This window comes from Abramis brama (genome assembly GCF_963993115.1).
Source record: "Abramis brama genome assembly, chromosome: 5".
Taxonomy (NCBI): Eukaryota; Metazoa; Chordata; class Actinopteri; order Cypriniformes; family Leuciscidae; genus Abramis; species Abramis brama.
The window spans coordinates 37,847,975-37,867,127 of record NC_139967.1 but is presented as its reverse complement, the minus strand read 5'-3'; the positions used below and the strand labels follow the sequence as shown (position 1 = coordinate 37,867,127).

The 19,153-nt window shown below is 39.2% G+C and overlaps 1 protein-coding gene across 1 annotated transcript in view; it reads left to right on the top strand.

The window, feature by feature from the left end:
- Positions 1-12,033: 12,033 nt before the first annotated feature.
- The window catches only part of grk1b (G protein-coupled receptor kinase 1 b), a 33,344-nt gene continuing 26,224 nt past the window's right edge, over positions 12,034-19,153 (top strand). Inside the window, exon 1 of the mRNA XM_084114511.1 lies at positions 12,034-12,334. The gene's annotated coding sequence lies outside the window, so the exon portion shown is untranslated. The remainder of the gene's footprint in view (positions 12,335-19,153) is intronic.

Sequence of the window (19,153 nt, the reverse complement as noted above, 5' to 3'; positions counted from 1 at the left end):
CATTGACTGATATTGTATGAAACCAGCAGAACAAACTTGACAAAAATCCCCTTTTGTATTTAAACAATAAAAAACAGAGGGATCTAACAGCATGAAAGCACATAAATAATGGCTGTATTTATATGTTGAGGTGAACTTACCCTTTCACCCACCAAATAGAAATTCTAGTAAATGTATGTATGCATTTTGTATTATAGTAATACCTTGACGAAATAAGTAGCTTTGAGCGTTTATGCCTGAGACCGTTTAAAAAAAAAGCTTTACAAAAATCAATCACATTTATGCATTTGGCAGATGTTTTTATCCAAAGTGACTAAATGCATTTATTACAGGGACAATGACCCTGGGCCAGCCTGGAGTAAAGAGCCTTGCTGATCGACCAGCGATCGTCTGCTAACCAGTTCAGTGGTTTAGCCCACTACACCACAAAGGTAGTAAAGCTCTAACAAATATTTGCATGTAATTGTAAACCTATAAAATTACATTTGGCAAGAAACAGAATGCTGACAACATGAATTGTAAAACATTTTAATCTTATTAAATGTTTTAAAGGTAGTCGTGCTCATGGAGAGCAGGCACAGGGATGTTTGGAGCAGACACAGCAGCAGCCAGATTCTCCCGCACATGTTCTCCCACTCTTGCTTCAAGGTTGTGGGGATCAGGGAGGCCGTCATCAAGGTCTTCCTCATCCTCTGGCTCAACGATGTCCCCATTGACTAGAGCGAGATTGTGAAGCACAGCGCAGCACGCAACAACCTCAGGCACGAAGGCAGGGCTCACCTCCAAGGCCTTGAAGAAAATGCAGCGCCAGCGTGTCTTCAGCATCCCAAAAGCTCTCTCCACGATGTTGCGGGCACGGGAGTGCTTGCTGTTGAAACGAGCCTGCACAGGGTTCTGTACTGGCTCTCTGTACGGGGTGATGAGGCAGATGGGGGCACTCAGGCAAGGATAGCCTCCATCCCCGAGGATGCACTTGCCTGCAGGAGGATAAAGGCTGCCAGCATACACAGGGCTGTTCCTCAGCACCCTGGCATCGTGCACAGACCCAGGATATCCCACAAAGACATCAAGGAATTTCCCCCGGTGATCAGTGATGGCCTGGAGTTGGATGGAGTGAAACAGCTTCCTGTTGAAGTAACAGTGGGAGTTATTTGCTGGAGGTTTGATACGGATATGACAGCCGTCTATTGCACCAACTGCTCTGCTGAAAGCTGGTGACCCAGCCAGCTGTGCAAATCCTGCTCCCACTGCCTCCAGGTCATCTCCGGTCGGAAAGCAGATCACCCTCCTCAAAATTCCCATGATGGCCTTGCTCATTCTGTGCACAATGTTATACACAGAGGTCTTTGGGATGTCGAAGGCCTGCGACACCACCCTGTAGGATGCTGCATGGGCCAGCCAGTGCAGGAACACAAGGACCTCAATCTCCCGTTCCCATCCATGGTCCGATTCCAGTCTGACTGCAGCAATCAGGGACATGATGGACGGCAAAGACAGGCGAAGGTGGGCACGGTGGTCAGCTGCTTCATCAAAATAGAGCCGCAGAATGGGAACAGCTCTGTTGAGATGGCAGTATGATGTGGGGTTCACCGCCTGTAAATACATGATAGTTTGTTAGAACAAAAAGCTTGAATAAAGCAATGTTTCATATGGTATTGACTTGTATATGTATTTATTTATTGTGATGATTTGATATCTTTTATTCATTCATTTACTTATTTTTATTCATGTTTCATATTAAATATTTATTCATGTTTCAATAAAATATTAATTTCATGAATTCTTGCATTAATCATTGCTTGAATGAAATTGTATGTATTCACATCAGCTGCATTTGTCTAGTGTGTATTCATACATCTATGTCATATGACAATACAACAGTTTGCTTGTTTTACCATAATATATAATTTTAATTAAGAAAATGTTATATAATTAAGTGCTGGTCAGCATTTGTCATTATTATTGTCCATAAGTGGTGGGGTGGGCTAGTAATGCAATTCATTCTGGGGTAATCTTATTTTTTTAAGTAGTAATACTTGCTTTGTTGGAGTATGAAATCATAAGTCTTCTCCAAAGGCGAGATCTCCGAGCAGCTGCCCGACGTCTCCTTTGTGCACACATTCGTCTAACTATTGCAGACATGCCAACCATTTCAGACGCTGATGAAAACCGTTCTAGTTAGGTTGTAGCCTACTGATGCAGTGAGATGCCGGTGCACCTGTTGCTCATAACTTTTAAATTGTTGCGCTTGTGATAACGTCATAGGTCACATGATAACGTCAACATGGCGGATGATGTCCGGATCGCATCCATACTCAACGAGATTTGGCGATAAAGTACCTACTCTTTTAGTGCTCGTTAAGTAAGTACTTATTGAAATTAAGTACCTACTCATTGAGTATGCGGTTTGGAACGCAGCCCTGCTGAACCTCCAGCTTGAGGCTTAGTCTTTCATTTTCAATTTGCAGTTGCTCTAACTGCTCTCGTAGTTGTTGCAGCTCTCTGCCATAACTGCAACAGACCAATCCAAGCCCACGAGCTGATTGCTGTTCCTCCCTACCAAAAAACAACAACAAAACAACAACAAAACAAAACTATCTACTTTCCAGCCTTTAATACCACATAAAAGAAAAAAAGAAAATGGTTACCCTGCCGACTGCGCAAAATGTTACAAAGGTAACTGTTCCTTTAAGCAAGGGAGATAAAAAAACTAACTACAATGTACTCACAAAAAAACAGATTTATTGACAAATAAACCAATATGACAATAATACATACGTATATCAAATCAAAGAAAAGAAAATACATTGTAAAATAAAAACTCATTCCCCCTCAAAAGAATATTAATAACCAGCCAACCCCCTATAAACCCCAATACAATCCCAACTTTGTCACAAAGAACAATTCAAAATAAAGCACAAAGTAAATTACACAAACAACCCCAAAATCATATTAAATAAGAGCATAGCACACTCAAACCAAACCAAATAAATAAATTCCACTACAAACTTAAGTCTCATGCAAATAAATAGTTCAAGTGTTTTAAAGCATCAATATAGTACAGAGAGTACAAGGGTTGGCTGGCAACACAAGGCTGGGAAGTGATATACAAACAAGGAAAAAGTAAAAAAAATAAAACACCCTGCTAGCCAGTATGATTCACAACATCTATACACTCATTGCGCTGGAGGCATACAGCACACACATGCAGGTACTGGCTAGCTGGGGAAATCAAAACAAAACAAACACAAGAGGAACAGCGATCAACTAAACCTAATACAAAAACAAACACAATTAACAATACACAAAAATAACCACAAAACATATTTTTTACTTACTTTAAGTAATAGTTACTTACTTTTACTTTACTTTAAAAATAAAATCAAGACACTTACAAACACTGTACAAAAACCTCAAATTACCTGCAACACAGCCACCAACCCTGGACTAACTTCCAAGATAGGAACGGGCGTGACCAATGACCTACAAATACACAATGTTTGCGTCTGCATTAAAAACAATTCCCTAATTTAATAAAACAAGGCTTCATAAATATGAAACAAAACAATCACTATTTATTTAGCCTACCTGCTCACCAGAACGTTCATGTACAAACCCACATGGACATGTCACCGGACAGCACAATGTTTGTGTCTGCATTTAAAACATCCAATTCAGTGAGAAAAAGGCTTTGTAAATATAAAACCAAACAGTCAATATTCGCTTGCCCTACCTGCTCACCTATGGAATTACTTTTGTGCCAATAATAATGAACGTAACTTTTCAAGAAACTAATGAAAATATAAATTGAAACTGAATAAAATATCTTTGAAACTGAAAAATAATAAATCGCAGGCAAATTTTTTGACTTCGTTTTTAATACACTGAATATTTTGCTAACTATTTCTCATATTTCTTTCACTGATCTGAACTTACAAATGCGCTTCCAGAGTTTTCATTTACACTTCTGAAGTTTTCGTTTACGCTCCCTGAGTTTTCGTTCGCCGTTCTGACACATTTCTCTCGTGGGGGCGGGGCTAGTAGCAGTGTGTTCTCATTAGCTACTGAGTTTTTGATTGACAGCTTATTCACCTGGAAGTGAAGACGTCAGTGGTGTGTTTATGTGTGGATGTGAGCGTCTGTAAGCGCAGCTTTCTATTACACTTCAGTGATATTAAGTTTATATCTGTATTTATTTGCTGCTACACTATATTGTTGAGATGATTTCTTATAGAAGGAATAGTACAGACGAATGATATCATTATCATTAGTCATCATCGCTATCAGGATACTGGATAGCCTAGGCTACTCGTGGTAAGTCTTATTTTTTTATTTTTTTATTAATACTATACTAATACTATTTATAATGTAAACAAAAACTTCAGAAGCGTAAATGAAAACTCTGGAAGCGCATTTGTAAGTTCAGATCAGCGAAAGAAATATGAGAAATAGTTAGCAAAACATGCAGGGTATTAAAAACGAAGTCAAAATATTTGCCTGCGATTTATTCTTTTTCAGTTTCAAATATATTTTATTCAGTTTCAATTTATATTTTCATTAGTTTTTTGAAAAGTTACGTTCATTATTATTGGCACAAAAGTAATTCCATACTCACCCAGACTGCATCTGTGCACCAACAAACAAGGAAGTGCTACCAAACAGCATAATTCCACACAAAAGATTGGACCTCCTCTTTAGGCCTCCCTACAAATGCCTGCTTAAAAACCCTCTACCTACGTGGCCACGCCCTCTACTAATTGCCACCTCACTGGCTACACTTTAAATGCCAGTTGCGCTCGCTCCATGGCAGATTCGCTATTTACATGACAGAATTTGATAGTGGAAAGACCAAAGCCGTCTCCAGAGTGCAAACGGAACTGCTCGTGCGCGAGGTAAAAGTGTGCAAGCAGACCATCTACAGGACAAGCCGGATTCCACCATATCTTTATGTACACAATAATAATCTTTTACATTGTAATTCTTTTATTTTAAATATTTGGCATGTTTGTGTGCTGCTGTTAAACCCTGTGTGTTTAATAAGCAGAGTGTATGCGCGTTGTGGACCTGCCTATAGGCACACATTACTAACACGCTATTTAAATAACAAAAAAATAATTATATTGCGCCATTGACTTTAGACCAGGTTTCAGTTGGTCAATGGCGCAGTCTATTTCTGTTGCCTCAAAATAGCAACGCGCCAACAATGCGCCAGAACACTCCTCATTTTCAGACCAGCACGCCCATGGGCGCACAAATGGGCGCAAATGCATTTGTTATTTAAACAATGTGGTGCAGGACGTGAAAATGATAACTGCGTCGGACTGAAACTAGCAAAAAACATGTGCTTGGCGCTGCATTGCGCCGGGTGTAAGATAGGGATCAAAGTCTGTAAAACGTTTCATTTCACAGAAGAGGAGTAATACAAAATACAAGTGCTGAAAAACAAGTTTAAATAACTTCTGTGAACCTTGTAAAAACATACCGTACATTAGACGTGTGTTCTTCACATGCTCGCAGGGACCCATGCACAGAAACGATTAACGCTTATGTCACAGACCTCAAAAAGAAAGCAAAAGACTGAGTTCGGGGATCTGCACGACTCATTAATTCATGACAGAATTGAATGTGGCGTAAAAGATGATAAATTAAGAGGCAGACTTCTGAGAGAGGCAGACCTCTCACTTGAAATAGCCATCAACATCTGTAGGGCCAGTGAGATCATCAAGTCAGATGAAAGAGCTGAACGACGAGATGGAGGCACACAGAGTCAAAACAGTGAAGCCACAGCAACAAGATGGTAAATCGGATCAGAGTGTGTTGACAAAAAAGGAATGCAGCAAATGTGGCTACAAGCATGAATATAGAAATTGTCCTGCCTTTGGGAAAACATGTAAGAACTGTCAAAAGAAAAATCAACTTCCAAGAAGTGCACATTTTATGAGTCAGAGTAAAAGAATGCACACAGTTGAATAGAGCGAGGATATGTTCATTGGAACAGTACAGCAAGAGCAGGTCAACGATATAAGATCTATTACATTTCAAAATGAAAACAATTGGACTGAAACTCTCAAAATAAACAAGAGAAATGTCACAGTTAAAATTGATACTGGTGCTGAATGCAATGTGTTGGCGGAATGTGTGTATAAAGCACTGAACATCACAGGAAGGCTGCAAAAATCAAGCTGCAAGCTAGTTGCTTACTCAGACCACAAGATGGAGCCATTAGGCAAGAAAGCGCTCACCTATGAGTACAAGGGACAAAAGTACAAGATGCATTTGAAATCATACAGAGAGAGATGCACCAGCAATTCTTGGACATGCTGTCTGCCAAAAATTAGGCTTGGTAAAAAGACTGTATCAAGTTGAGAAAAATAATGACATTCTCAAAGAGTTTGATGATCTGTTTGTAGGACTAGGCTGCTTACCCAGTGAACACCACATACAAATAAACACAGACATCAGACAAGTTGTGCATGCTCCAAGGAGGATCCCAGTAGCTCTCAGAGAATATTTTTTCTCAATATTTTTTAAATTATTGAAAATAATCTGAAATTAAACAAACAAATGCAAAATCAGAATGCATCTTCCCAGACAAGAAATGCTTAGCAAAATACAGCTGGTGGAGTCTCACCTCGGAATCGTGAAGAGCAAAGCAAGAGGCAGAGACATTATGTATTTGCCAAATATGTTAGCACATATTGAAGAGACAGTGTCCAAATGCGTGGTTTGCAACGAGAACAAAAACAACATCAGAGAGAGCCACTGCTGCCACAAGCATTACCTGGACGACCATGGGAGAAGATTGGGACAGACTTTTTTTATCATAAAGGGTTTGCATTTCTGTTGTGTATGGATTACTTTTCAAAGTATCCAGAGATTAGAAAGCTCACTGACACTACAAGCCGAGCAGTGATCCTGGAGATGAAGTCCATTTTTTGCAAGGTTATTCCATTATTCCATATCTGACAACGGACCTCAATATAGTGCTGAGTTTACTATCTTCGCTGAGGAGTGGAACTTCAAGCATATAACATCCAGTCAGTTACGCACAATATAATGGTCAAGCTGACAGGACTGTGCAAACTGTAAAGAATCTGTTGAAGAAATCACAAAGTAACAACAGTGACCCATATGTTGCACTACTTGAGTACTGCAGCACGCCAATAGAAGGATATTGTCTCCTGCACAGCTGTTGATGGGGTGACGTCTCAGGACAAAGTTGCCAATGTCATCTGCACTGCTTAAATCCAATGCCAGAAAGTGCAAAGAAAGCTCAAAGAATGACAGAGAAAGCAAAAATTATATTATGACAGACAGACAAAGCTCTTGATGGATCTGCAACCTGCAACCTGCTGTAGTCCAAAGGAAACATGAGCATCCAAGATCCTTTATGGTCAGAACACCAGATGGGAACGTGTTCAGGAAGAATCACAAACATCTAAGGAAAATAAAAGAGACAGATAAGTCAGTATTTGACAAGAGCATTGTCATGGAAACAAGTGGTCAGTAGGAGGTAGAACAGTTACAGAATTTTTTTTCTGATACTCATGACAAGGAAAAGTCTCACTCTGATGATAACTCTCATGATGACCAAGGGCAATCATACCGTACCAGATCTCGAAGATTAGTGAGAATGCCTGCGAGATACAGAGACTGAGTTTCAATAAACATGGTGCTGAGTCTTTGGAATTTTGCATGTATTACGTTCAGATTACATATTTATCAGTTTGTAGTTATAGTAAAAAAAATTATTGGTTTTGTAACAGACTACATGTTTATGACTCTGTTGAATGTTGTTATATGCAAATGAAAAAAATAAATAAATAAATAAATAAAGATGGGATGTAATATATGTGGATGTATTGTGTGCCCATTGGGCATCCGTATTAGTCACGTGCAATGAGAGTGAAGGGGATAATAAAAAGTGACTGGCATCTGAGCAACAGTTCCAAGTCCTCTCATCAATATAAAAACATAACAGGGACGAAAATCTGGCATTTCATGCAGTGTGGCAGTCTCTTTCTTTTCAGTTTCAACCCATCTTTACCATGCACACAAATTCACAAACATACATACATAATTTGCAGAAACAGGGTGACTTATGCAGTACCCTTTGAGCCCCTCTAACTTATTAAATAACAAAAAGACTTAGTAAATGAGCATTGCAAGGTCATGTTTTTATCCAATTCTAAAAATTCCACTAATTCCACTAAAACATCACAAAATTAATTAGATCCATTGCTTATATTTGCTCATGTTTGAGCTGTTGTTTGAAACCAAAATTGTGTCACTTCCTGGAGATCGATTTCATTTAGGAACTGGCTTTTGTTAGTTAAGGGGATTTTACAAAAGATTGATGAGATGGAAAGTGAATTTGAGGACACTGGAAACCCTGTATGATGAGTAATGATGAACAAGAAAAAACAAGAAAAACATCTATGTTTGGAACATTTATATTAGAGAAAGTATAAAATAAAGAAACACCTGGAATGTTTCTTTATTAATTAAGAATTAAGTTTAATTAGATTTTAAGTTTTTCATGACAAAAAATGTCCACTAAAACTAAAAGTTCTGAATGGATTTAAAATGTACTCATCTGTTGACTTAATTAAAAAGAAAACTATACAATGTTCAACTTTAAATATTGTTGTTATCCAACAGATTTAGACATATGTGAAGGGAACATGATAATGCATTGCATAACATCAGTTTTTTAATTCAACTTAATAAAATTATTTGACAGTTCCTTTGGATTGTGCAGAATACAGTAGCACCATTATCTGCTTACCAGTAGGAGGCGTACACGTGTGTACATCCAAGTAAGAAGCTAACTGTGCTTTGTTAGTCCATTTGATCTATTGGATCTATCAGTTTTAGCCAGATTATAAGGCCAAACATCAAACACTCTGCACCAAACAATGTTCTTTAACAGCCTGCCAATACATTCACAGACAGACCCTGCACTCTGGCCAAAGACTCAGATTTTTCTGAGATTGTGAGCTGCTCCTGATGACACTACACTGGTGTATATACAATATGCACTATGCAGACAGTAAAGTCATCATTCTGGTTTTACAGCACAGAAAATAATTCTCCACTAAACTTTTTCTTGAATCCATGTCACGGGTCAAACCTCACTTAGCCTAATTATCCCACTTTATCTTCTCCTGTCTCTCTCTCCCCATGTCGCTCGTTTAGCACCATGCTCTCAATCTCCACATTAAGATATCCCTCGTCTGAACCTCTTAAGGAACATGTGCTAAATCCAGTCTTACATGCTTGAACCTCTAGAGGTACTCACTGGGTTAACCTGATAACTTGAAAATTGGCTTGACCTGAACGATTCTTCCTAAGGAATATAGAAGAGGAAACCAAAATTAAGGTCACCAAATCAATGTATGTGTTATGTGGCTAGTTAAAGGGCTAGTTAAATATGAAAGTTTTTTCATATTAAACTATGTTATTCCCTTATCTAAGACGAGTTGATACATACCTCTCTCATCTCAGTGCGTGCACTTAATCACTCTAGCGCGCGGTGACACTTTGAAAGCACTTAGCTTACCCCAGTATATTCAATGGTATCTAACAGCAATGAATTTAGAAGTGACCAAACACATCAACGTTTTCCCTATTTAAAAACAGTTACACGAGTAGTTATACGACCAAATATGGTGACACAAAATAAACGTGGCGCTTTTCTAAGCGGGTTAAAAAGGATAACTATAATGTATGGCGGAATAGCACTTTTGGAAGTACTTCGACTCGGCGCAGTAAAAAGTCACGCCTGATCCTCTTTCCACTATTGACAGAAGTGAGAGGAAGAGGATCAGGCGTGACTTTTTACTGCGCCGAGTCGAAGTACTTCCAAAAGTGCTATTACACCATACATTATAGTTATCCTTTTTAACCCACTTAGAAAAGCGCAACGTTTTATTTTGTGTCACCATATTTGGTCGTATAACTACTCGTGTAAAATACCATTGAATATACTGGGGTAAGCTAAGTGCTTTCAAAGTGTCACCGTGCGCTAGAGCGATTAAGTGCACGCACTGAGATGAGAGAGGTATCAACTCGTCTTAGTTAAGGGAATAACATAATTTAATATGAAAAAACGGTGGAGTATCCCTTTAATCCGCTGAAAAAATATATTTTTTATTTTATTTTTATATATAAAATATATAAAAAATATTTTCAGGTACAAAATGGTCATTTTTGACCCCGTGGAGACATTGTTTGTTCCCCATGAATAAAACAGCTTATAAATCATACTAAATGAGTTTTTTTTTTTTTTAGATATGTAAAAAATGCAGAAACTTTGCGTGTATGTCCTGAACCTCAGGTTGCTCTAGGGGAACTGTCACTGTAATAAGTTTACTGTATATCACCATGGAGAAACACATCTGCTATATGACAAGATGTATTATATACAACATGTATTTTTTGTGTTTATTTATTCAAGTCACACTTCTCCTCACAAAATTGCACTGGTTGCCAATAGCCACTAACATAAAATTCAAGGCACTGATGCTTACCTTCAGAACAACCACTGGCTCTGCACCCCTATACCTAAACTCATTACTATGCGCCCTCCCGAAGCTTGCGTTCTGCAAGTGAATAACGCTTTGTGGTGCCATCTCAAAAAGGCACAAAATCACTTTCACGGACCTTCACCTGGACTGTGCCCTGCTGGTGGAATGACCTGCCTTACTCAAACCGAGCTGCTGAGTCCGTAGCCATTTTCAAGAAACAGCTGAAGACGCATCTTTTTCGGCAACACTTGACCCATTAATACTTCTATATCTATATATATTTTTGGTAACACTTTATTTTGATAGTCTACTTTAGACATTCTACTAACTATAAGTAACTTTGCAACTACATGTCAACTAACTCTCATTAGATTATTAGTCGACTGCATGCTTGATATCTGCTAACACTTCATTTTGATGGTCCCCCAACAGATATTCTACTGACTATAAGTAACTTGGCAACTTCAAGTCAACTTATTCTCCTAACCCGAACCTGAACCCTAACACCTAACCATAACCTAACAGTCTACTATAGTCTACTAATACTCCATTGAGAGTTAGTTGACATGTAGTTGCAAAGTTACTTATAGTTAGTAGAATGTCTAAAGTGGACTATTGAAATAAAGTGTAACCATATATATTTTTAAATTCCTACATGTTCTGCGTTGGACTAAACTGGGAATGGTCATACACTTGCATATTGTTGCCCTATTGTTAGTTTGATTGCTCTCCTCATTTGTAAGTCGTTTTGGATAAAAGTATCTGCTAAATGATTAAATGTAAATATATATACAAAAAAATATATAGATATATAATCTAATGGTATTAATCCAAACTCTCTTTTAATATAAGATAGCTAACTAAAGGTGAAACAATGACCTGAACCTTAATTTAGAAATTTCTGGAATGTCTGATTTTTTTATTTTTTGTGTGTTCTAGAGAATGCATTCAATACAATCCTCTTTAATGCAAATGAAAACAACAACCTTTGGATGTTTTTGCTTAATAATTTCATTGAGTGTTTGAGAGGATTTGCATAAAGTAGATTTAAAGGCAAAACGCCTGTGTTCTTTAGTTTTACCAAAACCAACTTCTTGAGGTGCATCCTTGCTTGTGTGCAAGTGTAGTAAAGAATTTCACTTATATGACAGACACTTGATGCTTTTTTTCACATGTCCATAAAATAGTGAATTAGAATTGTATAGTTCATAATTTAACAAATTTCATGCCTAGGCACAATTTGTATTTGTCTACACAACTTGAAGCATAAGCATTAAGATGCATGCATTAAGATCAGCAGTTTTGATTCGAATAGCTGATTTCTGACTGAGAGCAAGACAAACACAAGATAGAGTGACAACAGTTAATGCATCCTAAGTAGGGGTTTATTGCTTGTGCAGTGCCCTTTTGATAACTAATCTGACCCACAGCAGACTTACACTAATAGACTGTGACAAGTCTCTTTCCATTCTAATCCACCAACCGTAATCTACACAGGCTAATTGAACTATCAGCTGGATTTCAGATGGACTGGAAGTGCCTCCTCACTCTCCTCACTTTGCAATCCAAACGAGAGTGAAACTGGGGAGGGAGGCAAGCCACTGAATGACGTTATCTGGAGGCAGGTGTACCAGTGGGCAATCTGAGTTTTAAAATGCTTGCTGAAGGAGAGAGAGTTTTACCTGGTCTGTGGAGTTCTGAGACAGAGGGGCCAACGCTTTGGATTTGATATAGGAAGCTTTTAAACCACAATTGGTTTTCTTTGTCACAGGGATTCTACAAAAGGGAGAGCTACAAAAATAAAGGTAGGGACATTAAAGATAAATTATTTTGTAGTATGATGGAAAATATTTTGTGTCTGTGTGTATGTTGTGCAGGTGTGGCTGCAAAGGCATAGCTTTGGTTTTATTATTGGTGAAGACATTTCACAATCAAACTATACAGGTGCATGATATTTTTGCTTACACTGGGAAATTGTTGGTTACAGACGAACAGTTTTTTTTTTTTTTTTTTTTTTTACAAAGAGTGTAAGTATATGTCTTCTAGCTTTTGTATGTATGAGTAAACATATAATATATATATTTAACTACTCTATTATTCAGATCAGTGGTCAAGAACAGTTTTTCTAATAATAATAATAATAATAATTATAATAGCAACTTTTTTGCTGTAATTCCTCAGGGACTAGCAAGAGATCAGATCTTACTTTGTGGTTATTGATACAATTAGAATTCACATAAAGTAAAGAAAATATTTGTGATCATTTTTCTTACAATACGTTTGGAAACAGGGTTGAATGGTTTAACTTGATTGATGCAGTCACACCCAAACGTGTGAAATTTGAAATAAGATGTTAACTTTTCTTCCTGCAAGTGTAGTAGTTCCAGTGTTGGGAAAGTTACTATGGAAATGTAATAGGTTACAGATTACATGTAACTCCCTTTGTAATCATTAACATTTTCATAAGTAACTATTTGAATTACACTTTTTTTTTTTCTCAGTAACTGTACAGTAACTGATTACAGTTACATTTATTTTGTAATTAAATTATGTAACTGCGTTACATGTAACTAGTTACTCCCCAACACTGAATCGTTCTAAATAATGTTATTTGTGGGTGTCATAATTTGAAGAGCATCACTACTGTGGATATACAACGCAAACAGCGCTTGCTTTTACCATTGTTTACACCAGTCTCACTCATAACAAACAGATTTTTGTTATTTTCATTTATGTCTGATAAATTGCCACTGGCATTTTCAGCCCTTGGTTATTATTAAAATAATCCACTGTTCAAATGGGATGAAATGACAAGAATGACAAGTGTCTGTAGTTTGTTCCCTCTTTACTCCGTCATTTGGATGCTTTCGTCAGTTCTGTTTTTTTTTTTTCTTGTCCGCTGATTCGCTAATCTGAACAGCTGCGATCACTCTCACCAACGAGCTCCGCCGCCAATTCGACATGTAGTATCAGTCAATGGGTACTGAGCCAACGGTATGGAATTCACCTGAAAGCCAGACGCTCAAAAACAGCCCAACATTGCCTGACGGCCAACCACCCAGTGAACCCAGAACGTTCCCCTTATGTTCCCATATTGTCCCCATTTTTTTTCTTTCTTTTTTCTTGGAACGTCTATTTCACTGTTAAAGACAGCAAGCGACTGTCGAACGTAGTGGAAGAAGTCGCGTCTTGTGCGTCATATCGAGAATCCCCTATTGATTTGTCACCCGTGACCCTGACAAATGACTTGTCGGAAGCTATATACACTCTGCTCACGTCACGGTCGGTCACTTTGTCATTCTTGCGAAGAGATCTCACTCGAGCATGCAGGGCTTTTTTGATGAGCAACTGCTCCCCGCTACAGCTGGGTCTTGGGAATTCATATTGGATTAAATCCAATTGTCGTTACGTGCTTTGAACTTATTCATCGGATCAGATACCCATTGGTTATCCAGCCTTTCATTAGAATCAATTACTACTAGCAGTGCTAAGGTGAGTATTTTACGTGAACTCAGTGGTTAATCAGAGTTCTATCAAACTGTGTGTAGTATTGCTTGTAGTCTTTAGACGACTACTTTATGAACACTCATTGGTAAACCAGGGGCCGGTTTCACAAAGATAGACTTTGACTATGGCTTAGATATAGTAGATGGTCAGACTTCAGATAGACATCTAAATCAGACCGTTGCACAAAGCACTTAAGACTCTGACTATCTTAAGTAGGACTACACTGCAATGCATTCTGGGTAAAATAAGACACTTTTCAAAACAAAAAACATGTCGGATCGAGTAAGCGCATTCAACTACTCAGTGCAGTTTACCCCAGCGGAAAATATGTGTTTGTTGGAGGAGTATAACAGTTACAAGGACATTTTACTTGGGAAATTTAGCGGAGAATGTAGTAACAAGAAGAAATGTTTAATTTGGAAAAAGATTACTACGACAGTTAACAGCGTTAATCCGATCGTTGAGCGTTAAGGCCTATTTATACTTCTGCGTCGAACTCACGCCATAGCTACGTCGTAGGCTGTGTGTAGCGCGCGTACCCTTCGGCGTACCCTGACGTGCACCTCTCCAAAAATGTAACAATGCGTCAACTCTACGCGGACGCAAGCGCTGTGATTGGTCTGCTAGGACCGCTCCCTCGGGTTTCACACGCTCCCTCTGCATGCGCGTCAATGCAGACAACGACGCAGAAGCATAAATGAAAACCAACGCGTTGCCTACAGCGTAGAGGCTACGGCGTGAGTTTGACGCAGAAGTATAATGAGGCCTTTAAAGACGTACAGAAAAGATACAAAAACATGGTACAAGATACCCTGTATACCACCCGTGACACAGAAGCTTTGCTGAGACCTACTGTGTCACCAACAGCATTCAGAAAAGTTCCTGTTGCATAAAATCTCAACGCAGTGCAAACCTGCGGTGCCATTCGGCGTCTGTCCGCAGCGCCCAGCAATGGCTCAGGACCTTGTTCAAAATCCTGCCGCGCCACAGAGCACCATTTACATTTTTGTCTCATATTTGTCTCAAATCGTCGTTAATGTATATACTGACTTCACCCTGTCCTGCAATATACATTTAGTTTTACATTAATTTACAGAAATCAGCTGCGTGGATGAAAACTGCTGATGTTATCGGATTTTCAGGTGATATTCTCAATTCATTCAGTTAACGGATGCTCTGAGGTAAAGTGTTCAGACTGCAGACTTTAGTTTGTAACGATTGTATTTAATTGTACAGTAGCCTACAATCATAACATAGTACACACATTATCTTAATTCCATAATGTCCTTAAACATAACAATATTGCTGGCCATAAACTGAGAAAATGCACGTCCGGTGTGCGATACCTCGAGTTGTCCTAGATGCGATGCGGCACGGCGCTGCGCTTCTCGTCCGGTGTGCGACCCCCTTTAGACCTAAGTTAGCCTGGGGGTAAGGTGTCTAATTTTTTTGGTCTAAATTAAGTCAGTCTTTATTTTTGTGAAACAGTCTAACTTGCATTAGACTAGTCTATGAGCAAATTTTAGACTTGTCTAACACTATAGATCGGTCTAAAATAGCTTTGTGAAACCGGCCCCAGAGCTATATTCAGTTGACGGGGGTTACCGTAGCAACTGTAACACCTTATTCTTCAGCGCTGCCATTTCTCTGCCTCTAATATTCTATTATTATCCCATTGGTTACCAGGGGGTTTTCATTTACTGGTTTGGGAAGTAATTGTAGCTTCATGCTCTCTCTGCTCTGGTCCAATGGATCTTATGGGTGCCCTTATTAAATATCCCACTTGCTTAAAGGGTTAGTTCACCCAAAAATGAAAATTATGTCAGTAATTACTCACCCTCATGTTGTTCCAACCATGTTCATCTTTGGATCACAAATTAAGATATTTTTGATGAAATCTGACAGCTTTCTCACTCCTCCTATAGGCTTTCAGAGGGACCCAAACTCGCCGGCCCAGAATAGTTATTAAAAACATTGTTAAAATAGTCCAAGTGACTACAGTGGCTCTACATTATGTTTATCATGCGACGACGATACTTCTTGTGCGGAAAAACAACAAAAATAACGACTTTATCCAACTATTAGTGTTCTTCAATGTGGGCCTCTGACGAGAGTTCACGGGAGCGCCAGGACGCATGCGCGAGAACTGAGATTACGGCGTTCTTCTTCTACACCTACTTGTTACTTGGTGTATATACAATCCAACTGTAGTGATAATCCAATGAAAAGTGATGGGGTTTGCTGGAATGGAAAGTCCTTAAAAGAAACTCCTCAATTCAGCATTGGTCGTCTTGACAGAGACCCTTGCTGTGTCCCAATGTGAAGGCTGCATCCTTCGAAGGCCGCAGACTTCAAAGGATGCAGCCTATGCGTCCTTCGAAGGACGCATCATGTAGCCTTCGTAGGATTTCCTAATTGCGCAACCAGGTGTTCCCGATTACCGCTCCTGGCGCCAAGCAACGGTGCAAGAGGACAGCTGCCATCCTGATAATTCATTTGATATAATTGAGTAAACAGCTATGGAGCCAGCTTGGCTATTGTCATTTGTATGTTTTATATTTTACTGGAGGACATGGTGAGGATGTTTCAGCCCCGGCTCTGCCGGGTCATGTATTTTAGGCTTAGACCATGGCCAGCTAAATTAAGCTGGTTTGCTGCGTCCTGAATTGGCGGATTACACTTTAAACTGTTCAAGTATTGGGTGTTAACTTACGTAAATAATGTAATGATATATGCACATAAAATAAAACTTACATAGGCATATATATATATATATATATATATTTTTTTTTTTTTTTATTATTATTATTATTTTTTTTCAAAGGTTCAAATGTTCACTTATATCTTACCTTGATGCGATTTTGTAGGCTTTTTTTAATTATGTACACAAATGCACCATGGTGAACATACAGGTTTTCAACCCTGTTTGAATCTCCCACCAGCAGAGAGGCCTTACCAGGGTCTCTATTGTGGAGCCCATCCCGGTCCAGCAGCACCACCAGGGTCTCCCTGCTCAGCTCAATAAAAGCCTACATCATTTTTTCTTATTTTATGTACTGTAAATTTAAATGTTTATGTTGATTTTTAAAAAAAGAAGAGAAAAAAAGTTAAACAAAAATATATAGAAAAAATTTATATTTTTCAATCATTCTCTCAAGAAGAGAAAACAGCCTGTCCATCCTCTCCCTACTCTCCTCACCTCTGCCTCTCTCTGTATTTGCATGTCTTCTCTGTCTCGCTGCCTTCGTGCTGGTGCTGCTGCCCCTGGCTCCTCCTCACCGTGGGCACCCACTGCTGAACTCTGCCCTGGTGTGTCCTCAGGGATTGAGGCAATGAGGACAGGGGGGTTGGTGCAATGCCTCTGTCCCAACACCTCATCCATGAGGACAAACCAGGGCCAAGTTTCAGCAGTGGGTTCCCACTCACACCCTCACATGTCCCAGGACACTTGCAATCCTAAGGCAGAGCAAATTAACCATGGCTTGTTAACAACAACAGCACAATACATTTCAGCAAAGACGCGTGTATAAACTTCCTTACTTTGTAATATTATTTTTATTTTTTTTGCCTGTATGGGAGTTACCCTCCTCAGCAGACCCATTTTCTCCAGAATTGCTCTAAAAAAGCAGAAAATGGTACTTATGAAAAATATTAACACAGGGGTGCAATCTTAACATCAGTGCATTGTTAACACTGCAAAATATGACACATCAGGACATGCATACAAAATACTTAAGAAATCATATTTCTGGATTCTCAAATTTGGTTAAAACCTTTGTAGACATAGCTTGCATGACAGCACTACAAAAACACATACAAGTGAAACCCCATTTGCCTTATCTACTGCTTTTCTTATTGTTGTGGGCTTTATAGGGTGAGTGATATTTCTTATAATACACAAGTGAGACAGACTAGTGCAAATATTACAAATAGGTTGTTGTCTTGCCTCCAGTTTTTCGCCCCGATAAAGAAATGTTCATTTTCAGACCGCAATTTAAAGTCCACATGAAATCAAAATTGACCATATTTACTTTGTTTGCCTAAATTGATCGTTTTGTGGTGAACAATTCATCCATGCAAGTCAATCCACACAAAAAAAATTTTTGGCTTCGTAATCTTTAATCAAAATCTGAAAATGCCCCTCCCCTCTGCATTGGAGGACCTTCCCTGATGACGTAGGTTTGAGGACTTGGGTTGGGAAACGCTTAACCACTCCCCTCAAACCGTTAGTCTGTTATGAGCGAGAGATGGAGAGGAGGAGCGCTAGAGTAAAACCCTGCCCTCTGTTCAATATTCCTTTTCACTGGGAAATACGTCACAACACTGGAGAAAAGTCGTTTGCAACTTCCGGTTCACGCGGACTTTAATAAATTGAGCTGTCTGCTCCTTGCTCCCTGAAACAATTATTAAACTAATATAAGCACAAGTTTAGCCTCAAACCACCTGATAAATGAAGCCACGCAATGGTGACGAAGGAGTTAAGATGAAGTTTATAAGAAAGAAAAACTTGTGGGTTTTAACTGTGGTTTCTATTTGAGTAAATGAAAACATAATACTTACATTTAAATGTGAATTTGCCGTCCACCACCGAACTCTCAGCCGCAAATTTTTTAAAATAAAAATGCTGTCGTCACCAGCGCGCAATGACTTATGGGGTAGGATAGGCCGCTAAGGATCCATTTATGTATCCTTCCTTTCATGGGGAAACGAAGGGTGCATTTGGCGTCGCTTTTGAATCAGGGAAGCCTTCACCGCGCCGCGATGAGTCAACCGGCCTTCGAAGGATGCAGAATTGAATTGGGACAGCTTTCATCGCGCCGCGGTGACGCAATCGGCTTTCAAATGCGACCTTCCAAGGGTGCAGCCTTTGAATTGGGACGTCCTTCGTCGCACCACTGTGACGCAATCGGCCATCGGAGGATGCAGCCTTCGCATTGGGACACAGCTCGGGTGCTTCTCATTTCTTATTTGTGCATCCTCGTTTCCTTTCCTCGCTTCCTTTCCTCGCTTCCTTTCCTCGCGTCTCAGCTCCGCCCCCTGTAGGATGCGAGGGAAGGCTGCAAGGAAAAGACCCGAGGATGGAGGATTCGAATGTAACTTTTTTTTATACATTGGAA